The sequence below is a fragment of the Panthera leo genome, chromosome A2, assembly GCF_018350215.1.
Source record: "Panthera leo isolate Ple1 chromosome A2, P.leo_Ple1_pat1.1, whole genome shotgun sequence".
Lineage (NCBI taxonomy): Eukaryota > Metazoa > Chordata > Mammalia > Carnivora > Felidae > Panthera > Panthera leo.
This window is the reverse complement of record NC_056680.1, coordinates 5,396,744-5,407,445: the sequence shown is the minus strand read 5'-3', so window position 1 is coordinate 5,407,445 and position 10,702 is coordinate 5,396,744.

Here is a 10,702-nt window from a genome sequence, read left to right as displayed (position 1 = left end):
CCGCCTTGGGGGCTGGGGGGGGGGGCCGGGGTGGGAAACGGCGGGCGGGGAGAGGGGCTGCGGTGGGGGCGGGGAGAGTAAGGTGGCAGGTGGGGGAGGGGAGAGAGGCGGGGTGGGGGAGGGGAGGGAGGAAGAATTGGGTAGGGGTAAGGGGAAAAGGAGAGAGAGGAGAAGGGGTGGGGGGAGGGCAGATTGAATGGAAAGAGGCGGGAGGAGGTGGGGGATGGAGGAGGAGGCACCGTCGCGTGGGGGGTACGGAGAAGGCATGGGGAGCCGAGGGGAGGGGGGAGCCGGGTGGAGGGGTGGGGGAGGGGAGAGCCCACTCCGTCGCCGGCACCGCCAGCATCGACAACAGCTGTTATTTATTGAGGGCTAGTCCTGCTCAAACAGGCATTTATTGGGCACCACCCGTGTGCCAGGCACGGTGCCCGGGGCGGCTGGATAAATGTCAGCCCGCCCCTGCCCTCCCGGAGCTCCCCTCTGGGGGCTTGACCTGCCCTGGGCCTGGCTGGTTCCATTTCACAGAAGAAAAAACTGAGGTCAGAGACGGGGAGGGTGAAAGTTTGATGGGAGCAGGGCCCCAGTGAGTTGCTTTCACCCCTGGGTGAGTTCTCCATCAATGTGGAACCAGCACATGAATGGGGCTGACCTGCACAGTCAGGGCGGGAGTGAAAATGCACACCAAGGCGTGGCCGGTTGCCCCAGAGGCCTTTGGGTGCCTGGCCAGGGGTTAGTGCTGCCGGTGGGGCGGGGTGGGGGGTGGGGCGGCAGGGCAGTGACCCCCAACCTCTCAGTTCCAAGGCATTTTCCAGGCCTGACCCCGGGGAACTAGGCAGACCCTGGCCTGGCCTGGTCTTGCCCTTGGCCCTCTCTGAGTCTTGGTTTCCTGATCCCTACCGGGTGGCTAATGGCAACCTTACAGGCAGCTGGGAGAGGGATTCATTCAACAGCCAACATTTGTTTCTTTTGTCCTGAATTTGAGATGTGAGGTCAGGGCTCGTGCATGCAGCAGGTACTCCATAAATACCAGACTCTTCCTGGAGCTCCTATGAGATTGGAGATCTCCGCTGGCTCCACCTCTGCCCCATTCTCACCCCTGGCCAGACCAGAGGGACAGGCCACCCTTGGGTTGGCTACCCACTCCCCCAGCCGAGGAACCAGTCCCAGTAAGCCAGCTTGGGTCTCGGTCTTCAGTCCCCTGCGCTACCGGAGGACCCCCCCTGGAGCCCACCCTGAGCTGCCTTCCATTTCCCCCTTTGTCCATCAGAGACGTGGCCGCCTGGCCCTCCTCACTTTGCTCTGATGCTGCAAAGCTCTCACCTTCAGCCCCACGGGCTGCTGCAGCCACCGAGCCACAGTCCCCAGTCTGGACTGGGTGGCCACCAGACAGCACTGGGAATTTCAGGGCTGCTTTGAGTCAGGAGCTCCCAGGCTCTGCCACTTACTAGCTATAAACCTCTTCTAATGATTCGGTGAAACTGGTTCTTTTGCCTCAGTTCCTCCTCCCTACCAAGCTGCAGCCCCAGATGTCCCTTGGGGTCTCTCCCTCTCCCCTCTGGGTGGGGTCTGGATAGGGCATGTGACTGGGCCCTAAGCCGCTCCCACATCCCCCAATGTCCTGGTCTCAAGGATTGATTGGGGGATGGGCTTGCCCAGGCTTTTGCAGAGAATCCTGGGAAACAGACTTTTGAGCACTCATTGAGCACCATGTTGTGCCAGGTGGTGGTCCAGGTACTGGGGACACACGGTCAGGAACAACAACATGGCACCCTCACTGAGGTCACCATTCTGCCTCTTCTGCCTGATAGTGCCGTGGCCACTCCACCTTGTTCTTGAAGTTTCGGCTCAAATGTCACCCCCCTCCCCCCCCACCGCTAGTGAGGCCAGCTCCTCCCCCACCCCCACCCCCCCACTTCAAGATTACATCCACACCTTCTCTTCCCTTCCCTGGTTTAGTTTACTCCAGAGTCACTGCCTGACATTGTGGAATACACATTGTCATTGGTTCTCTCTCCTTGACCAGAATGTCAGCTCTGAGGGAAGAGCATTTCGTCTGTGTGGCCCACAGCAGTGTCCCCAGTGCCTAGAACAGGGTCTGGCACTCAGGCACTGCTCAGGATCAGAATAAACAGGGAGCCAGCCAAAGGCTCCCGGTGCAGGTGGCATGGACGTTTGCGGTTTGAATGTTAAGAAGGAGGCTCAGGGGGTTGAAGGCGTCCTAGGAGGGAAACACAGCAAGTGCAAAGGCTGCTAGGGCCAAGCACATTCTCTTTTGACTTAAACCAGCTTGGACTGACTCAAAAAACAATTTTTTTTTTTTTTTTTTCCTGACTTAGAACCTTTAGAATGCAGAGCGCTGTAGTGCGCCGGGAAGGGTGCAGTACTCAGCACTGCCACAGGAGGGCCTGCCGGAATCGGGACGCTGTGCGGGGGGGACTGGGGACATCGGAAATGAGGTTGTGACACGATGCTGGAGCGCTTGCTTTGAGGCCTGTTTTAAGTTCACATCAGCCCAGTGAGGTAGGCACTGTCATCATCCCCATGTCCCAAATTTGAAAACTGAGGCACAGAAAGGCTGAGTAACTTGCTCAAGGGTTGCTCAGCTCCCGGTGGGAGAACCGGAAAAGAACAACCAAGATGAGCCATGCAGAGGGAAGGCAGGGTGGCCCTGGGATCGTTGCGCTGAGGGTGGAGGGACCCCTTTCCCAGGGGCTGGAGCCCCCATCTCTAGCCCCTCCGCTAGATGTTTTCCCAGCTGTGGAGTTGGTGTCCCCTTAAATATTGAGATGAATCTCGCTTCCCCCAAGTCAGGTGAAATTGACATCCCCCCCATCTCTCCCACTTAGGGGGTCAGGGAGGACGCCCTGCGGTGGGGGAAGCCACGTTTAATGGCAGATGGGAGGGATGAGTAGGAGTCAGGCAGTGGGAGAGGTGAGGAAGAGAGTTTCAGGGCCATGCCGTATTTCCCTGGGATTCCTCCCATGTCTGGAGTGAATATTTGCTCAAACTCTGCGAGGCAGGGCAGAGGGGGGAAAGACACTGTGTCTGGTCGCTTATGTGTGGAATCTAAAAAAACCAAACTCGTAGAAGCAGACACAAGAATGGTGGTTACCAGGGGCACCTGGGTGGCTTAGTCGGTCGAGCGTCTGACTCTTGATTTCGGCTCAGGTCATGATCTCCTGATTCTGGGGTTCGAGCCCCGCATCAGGCTCTGTGCGCTCTCTCTCTCTCAAAATAAATGAACTTAAAAAAAAAAAAGAATAGTGATTACCAGGGGTTGTGGGGTGGGGGCGACGGGGAGATGTTGGTCAAAGGACACCAAATCCAGTTAGAAAGTCAGTTCTTTGGATCTAACGTTCGGCGTGGTGACTATAGTTAACAACGCAGTATTATATTCTTCAAAGAAATGCTAACTGCCTGCGGGTGCTAACGGGACTGTCGCGTATTAGTGCACCGGATCCGTACATCGTATGCCTTAAATTTACACGGTGTTGTACATCAATTATATTTCAATAAAACTGGGGAGAAAAGGTAAAACAAAAACCCAACCCCCGCCCAGCAAATGCAACGCGGGCCTCCCACCCTCCCTCTCCAGGGCCCTGAGGATTCCTCCCTCCCGCCCCCACCCCTTGGCCCCCATTCTAGCACAGGGCACAGAAGGGTCTCCGATTCCCCCCCTCCCCCGCCCCCCAGCTTTGGGGCCTGCTGTTGGGAACATCACTCTTGATCTCAGAGGGATGGTCTGAGGGCTGGCCTCAGTTTCCCTTTTGCTGCTGGGCCAGACGAGCCTCAGCCGTCCCCCTGTGCCCCTCCCAGAGCACACGGCCAGCGACTTTTCCTCCAGCCTGGCACTTTGTGACATAGACTTCAAATGTGGCGCCTTTCTTGTCCTGCCCCACCCCGACGCGTCCAGGTGAGTGGCTGGCCTCCAGCCTTTTGCTCTTTCAGGTGCCATGGCCACCTCAGAGGTCTCGGGGGTGCCTGGCAGAGGATCAATAAAATCCCCCCTCACCCTCATGTGAGAAACCCCAGTGGGTTGTGACCTCCTAACATTTTGTCCGTGTATATGTGACGGGGGTGGTGAGTGAGCAGGGGGCTCTCAGGCTGGGGATGTGGCTTCGGCAAAGCCCAAGTTGGCTTCTTGGGTTCTTCTTCTGGAACAAGCTGTCTCTTAGCATTGGGGATCATCTCCCATTCCCCGGGGGAAGTCATGCCCAGATGGAATGGCACCCCGCCTTCTCCAGGGTGGCCCAGGTCTGGCAGAGGGGGCCCGAGTGTCAACTGGGGAGAGCCAGGTGGGACGGGGGCACCTAGGATGGGTGGGGTCCAGCTGGAGAGAGAAGCAGATGTGGGGGAAGTCCCAGGGGGTGAGGCTTCTGCTCCAGAGGATGGGCCAAGGGGTGGCATCCAGGGGACACCAAGACCCCAAGGGACGCCTGGTCCCTGGGCTTCTGCTGGGCCCCACCAGGGTTGCATCCTGAGCCCTAGGGAGCAGAGAGACGTCTTCTAGAAAGCAAACGTGTTCTCTGGCCCTTAGACCCTGCGACTACTGGGATGTGTCAACGGGACTGTGGATCTGAAGAACAGAATGCCGGTGATCCCCAGGAGGGTCTGAAGGTTAACGGGGGACTGGAGAGATGAAGCCGGGAGCCTCCCGCCTCCTGCTGTGTGTCCCTGGCAAGTTGCTTGGCCTCTCTGAGCCTCGTTTCGTGCATCTGTTGAGTGTGAATGCAAATACTGGCCCCCAATAGGTGCTTAGCTCCCGGCTGTTGGACGAGAGGCTGGGAGAGGTGTTGCAGGTGGAGTCTCGGCGGGCAGGGGAACCGCTCAAGACCAATTCTGTTGCTCTCTTCTTGGCCAGGACATGTAGCACACAGTAGGTGCCTCATAAAACCTTGCCGACCTGTTCGGGTCCAAGACTCCTCAATCTAAGGCTTCCTTTTCCCTTTTCTTTAAAAAAATTTTTTTTTCTAAATGTTTATTTTTGAGACAGAGAGAGACAGAGCATGAACGGGGGAGGGTCAGAGAGGGGGAGACGCAGAATCTGAAGCAGGTTCCAGGCTCTGAGCTGTCAGCACAGAGCCCGACGCGGGGCTTGAACCCACGGACCGCGAGATCATGACCTGAGCCGACGTTGGAGGCTCAACCGACTGAGCCACCCAGGCTCCCCTCCTTTTCCCTTTTCACTTGTCTTCCAGCCTCACCTGTGCCTCCCTGGTGGGGCCACCGGGCAGGCAGGCACACTCAGTGCTGAAGTGTAGATTCTGAAGCCTGGGTTCAAGTCCTGACTTGGCACACAGTAGGTGCCACAGAACCACATTGCCATAACACTGATTCGTACTGTTAGCGTGGGTTTCAGGCTCCAGATTCTTCTGGGGGCCGCAGCAAGCAGACCTCTCCATGCCGATCAGCCCCTGCCCCATCCCAAAGTGTGGGGTCAAGGCAGAGGTTTCAGCCCGGGGCACTTTGTCCCCCCCGCCCCCCCCCAACCCCCCCCAGGGGACATCTGGCAATGTCTGGAGACATTTTTGGTTGTCATGCCTGGGGGAGGTGATACAGGCATCTGGCGGGTAGAGGCTAAGGGGGTGCTAAGCGCCCTACAGTGCCCGGGACCTTGTCCATCACAGACATGATCTGGCCCCAAATGCAAACAGTTTGGAGGTGGAGACTCTCTGGGTTAAGGAGCAGGTGCTCAGAATTACGCCCCCTACTGCCTGGCCCAGGGCGGGTGGCCTTTCCCTCCGAACGTGTGTCCCTGTCTGCAAAATGGGGGAGAATGTATCAGTTGCACAGGACTCTTGGGACGATTAAGTGCGTTAAGGATGTAAAGGGTTTAGGACATGACCTGGGCCACAGGAAGTGCTGTCAGTGTGGACGAGTTACTATTAGCGACAGGAGGACGATGACGGCGGGGGTCGCATGTGTCTTCTGCCCCTCTCCCCTCTGATTTCTGAACTGGCTCCTGGAACAGCCAGCTCTTGTTTGCCCGGACCCCAGTGGCCCCATAGCCAAGCAGGTTCACCTCTGAAGCCAGAACAGACAGTGTTCAGCTCACCACGGCTGGAGAAAACGTCCCCCAAGCCCGTCCGCTCAGGGAGGTGCGTGGAGCTGAGTCGCCCACGCTCAGGCATTGGAGAAACAGAATTTGATATAAATAACTCATCTTAACCTTTGCTCCGAGCCCTCATTCAGCTATGGGTGGGGGAGGGCGGGAGAGAAACCATAATCGCAGTGGATTCAGGGTCCCCCATTCCCACCCAGGAGGTGAGCTGAGAGAAGGGTCAGGACGCAGGCAGTCTGCGTTAGAACCTGGCTTTACCGGGGCGCCTGGGTGGCTCAGTCGGTTGAGCGGCCGACTTCGGCTCAGGTCATGACCTCACTGTTTGTGAGTTTGAGCCCCGCATCGGGCTCTGTGCTGACAGCTCGGAGCCCGGAGCCTGCTTCGGATTCTGTGTCTCCCTCTCTCTCTGCCCCTTCCCCCACTCATGCTCTGTCTCTCTCTCTCTCTCTCTGTCTCAGAAATAAATAAACATTAAAAAAAAAAAAAAAAAAAAAAGAACCTGGCTTTGCCATTTACAAGCTGTGTGACCTTAGGACAATTACTTAACCTCTCCGAACACAGGGACAGTAATAGTGCTCACCTTATAAAGGGGTTGTTATGAGAACGAAATGGTCAATGTGTATAAAGCGCTTAGAACAGGGCTTGAAACCCTGTGAGCGCACTCGAAAGCGAGTGAATGTGATGAGGATGAGGAGGCCGACGACTCCAGCTTGGGGGATGACTGACTGATGCGGGGTCTCTCCCCCTTCGCACTACTCACACTGTGAGCTGCAGAGGCCTTGGTTGTAGGGGGCTGTCCTGTGCATTATAGGATGCTTAGCAGTGTCTCTGGCCTCTACCCACCAGATGCCAGCAGCACCCCCAATCCTGCCAATCAAAACCGTCTCCAGACATTGCCCAATGTCCCCTGGGGTGGGTGGGGGGCAGAATTGATTGGGTGACAGCGGCTGGCCTGATCCTGGGTTGTCTTCTGTCCCTGCTGGCATCTGCTGGGATGAGCCTGGTCCTTCCTAGCCCACCACTGTTACCTGACTCGCAAAAGCCTTTTATTCCCCCCCGCCTTTTTTTAATTTTAATTTTAATTTTTGCAGAGACCGTCTCTCTCTAAGACAGCAGAATTTAACTCCCTGTCCCAGGACCGCACAACTGCTAAGTGGTGACCCGTGATTCCAGTTCCCACCCGTCTGCCCTCCTGGTGTCAGGAATGATGCATGGGCATGTCCATCACCGTCCACAGAGCGTCGTGTCCACTAAAGGCTAACTCCCGTCATTGGTCTTTATAGTGTAACCACACTGTGGGCCGACAATGCCTGTGACGTCTCCACTGTGGCTCTGTTGATGGGCACAGTGGCTCCCGTCGTGGCCATGGGGAAGGAGCAGGAGACATGACTCTGGGGGGGGTGTTTGAGGTCTTTGGTGGAGGACCGGGGCTTTGGTCAGAGAGCAAGGAGCAGGGTGGTGGCAGTGAGGGCTGAGTTCCCCTTCCAGGCCCTCGGGGACATTTCTGGTCTCTGAGGGTGGCATGCAAGGTCCTCAGGCCTGGCTTGTGTCCCCCTTGTCCCCTCCCTCCCTCCAGTCAAACTGACTCACTCCCTCTGCAGCCTGACTGCCCCCTGGCCCCTCTGGGCTCTCACAGTGGGCATTTAATTGGGGCCTTGGATGTTCAGGGCATGCTCTGTGGAACCCCGGCCAAACCAGGGATTAAGCAAAGCTAAATGGGGTTGTTCCTTGCAGGCCTTCCCAGAGGTTTTCATTTGCTCATGTGTTTTGCACAGCTTTCTGGAATGCATCTGCCCCCTTGACGTTTCTTGCCCTCTGGAGCACTTTTTGGGGTGCTAGGGGTTCCTGGAACAGATAAAGGAAACGCTGCCTTAACCCTAAGGGGAAACTCGAATGGTGCAATTTCAGGCTGAGGCTCCTGGCCAAGCCTCAAAGGTTTCCTCCTCCTCCTCTTCCCAGGACCATGGCTCTCTGGGGTGGCCCAGTGGGGTAGCAAACTCTGGGCAGCCAAATTAGGAGCTCAGGATGAGGCTGGATGGGGGTCACCCCGGGCTGGCTGATGGGGGCTTGGGGGGGCGGGGTTCCTGGACTGGAAAACGTCCCTCCCCTCGCTCTCTGGGGGGTTCTCAAGGAGGGGGCGTGTCTTCTGGGAAGGCTCACGGAGTCCCCTGGGACGAAGCCCAGAGTTTAGCTCAGGGGAGAAACATCTGATCACCCCTGGGGCCCAAGTCCAGGGTCACAGTGAGAAGCTGAAGATTGGCCCCCTTCTTCCGAAACTAACATGTGGTGCTGGCCTGGCTTCCCCTCCGTCTAGCTGCCGGGCCTCTCTGCCCAGCCCCCTCCTGCCACAGCCCTGCCCCAGCGTGTCAGACCCACCGATCTTTCCTCTTCCTCCTCCTCTGGCCACCCACTCCGGCCTCTCCTGCTGCCTCTGGTTGTGAGCACCCTGGGGACTTGGCCACTTCAGGCCTCGGCCCTGCGTGTCCCTGATGGGCACAGGCCACCAAGGCCCAGGGAAGTGGAGGCAGATGCGAGCTGGGCCAGCCTCTCCTGCTGTGTGCTTGTTATCACGACTGCTGTCAGTTGGTATTGCCAATGGGGGACAGGGAAACCGGGACGAAATGGAGAAAGAGGAGACACGTGGTCTCCGGGACACCTTGACCTCGGCCCCCGGCCACTCTCTCTTCTCTTCCTCCTCTGGCTGCACCTGCTGGTACCACGGGGAAAAGCTTCCCAAACTGCTGAGGACGGTTCCCTGCCTCGGCTGCCTGCCCTGGGGAGCGGCTGAGCCACTCTTATCTCCCCTGTGTCCCTGACGAGCCCCCACCGCTGCCCTGGTTCTCCCCAGGCCTAAGTTCCCCTCCGAGTCTGCAGGGCGGGGCTGGTGGGTTTGGGAGGAAGGAGAGGAGTGGGGAGGGCGCAGCAGGACAGAGGTGGGGAGGCCAGGCTGGCTGCAGCCGAGGGCTCAGGAGTGCAGTAGCTGCAGTCAGGCCGGCAAGAGGGAACAATGACAGATTCCTGCTTTGTTTCCAGTTGTGGTAAAATGGTAACATGAAATTTACCATTTTAACCCTTCTTTTCTTTAAAAAAAAATGCTTATTTTTGAGGCAGAGAGAGAGGGAGAGAGAATGAAAATGACTGCGGGAGGGGCAGAGAGAGAAGGAGAGAGAGGATCCCAAGCAGGCTCCGTGCTGTCAGCACAGAGCCTGACGCGGGGCTCGAGCCCATGAACTGTGAGATCAAGACCTGAGCCGAAATCAAGAGTCAGACGCTTAACGGACTGAGCCATGCAGGCTCCCCACATTTTAAAAAAATGTTTATTTACTTTTGAGAGGGAAAGAGAGAGGGAGGGAGGGGCAGAGACAGAGGGAAAGAGAGAATCCGCCCTGACAGTGCAGAGCCCCACAAGGGGCTCGAACTCACGAACCATGAGATCATAACCCAAGCCCCTATCAAGAGTCAGACGCTTAACTGACTGAGCACCCCAGCGCCCCAGGTGCCCCACATTTTAACCGTTCCTAAGTGCACAGCTCGGTGGCATTAAGCAATTCACAATGTCGTGCAGCCGTCCGCCCCATCCATCTCCAGAACTTTCTCATCTCCCCAAACTGAGACTCCGTGCCCCCGAAACGCTCACTCCCCACCCCTGGTTCGCACTACTCTCTGTCTCTGTGGACGGGACCCCTCTGGGGACCTCATGTAAGGGAGGAATCGTGCAGTATCTGTCCTTGTATGTCTGGCTTCTCTTACTTTACGTGTCTCCAAAGCTCAGCCACGTTGTAGCATGGATAAGCACGTGACAATTTTTAAGGCTGGATAACGTCCCCTGGTATGGACGGACCACACTGTGTCTGTCCGTGGATCCGTCGATGGACCTTTTGGCCGGTGTGAACGCTGCTGTCGTGAACAAGTATCTGTTCGCTCACCTGTCGTGTACAGAGATCCCTGCTTTCAACCCCTTTGGGTAGATGGATACCCAGCAGTGGAACTCATGGGCCCTATGGTGGCTCTGGTGTGATTTTCTGAAGGGCTGCTGAACGGTTTTCCACAGCAGCTGCTCTAATTCACCGTCTCACCAGCCGAGCACGGGGCTCCGGTCTCTCCACATCTTGGCCAGCGCCTGGTATGTTCCTTTTTTTTTTTTTTTTTTAACATTAATGATCATGTTCCAGGAGAATTAAAGGCAGAATTCTTTTTTATTTATGTTAATCAATAATCAATCAATCAATCAATTTAAAGTAAGCTCTATGTGGGGCTGGAACTCACAACTCTAAGATCGAGAGTTGCAAGCTTCACCAATGGAGCCAAATGGGTGCCCCTCTCTTTGCTTTTTTTTTTTTTTAAGTTTATTTATTTATTTTGAGAGCGAGAGGAAGCATGAGTGGAGGAGGGACGGAGAGAGAGGGAGAGAGAGAACCCCAAGCAGGCTCCGCAGTGTCAGCGCAGAACCTGACGTGGGGCTCGAATCCATGAACTTCGAGACCAGAAGTTGGACACTTGACCGACTGAGCCACCCAGGCGCCCCTCAAGTTTACATCTTTAATCCCACGGTAGGTTCTTGAGCAAGGGACATCCCAGGGAGGACTTGCCAGGCGGTACCTTGAGACCCTAGAGCACAGGACACGTGGGAAACAGACTAGG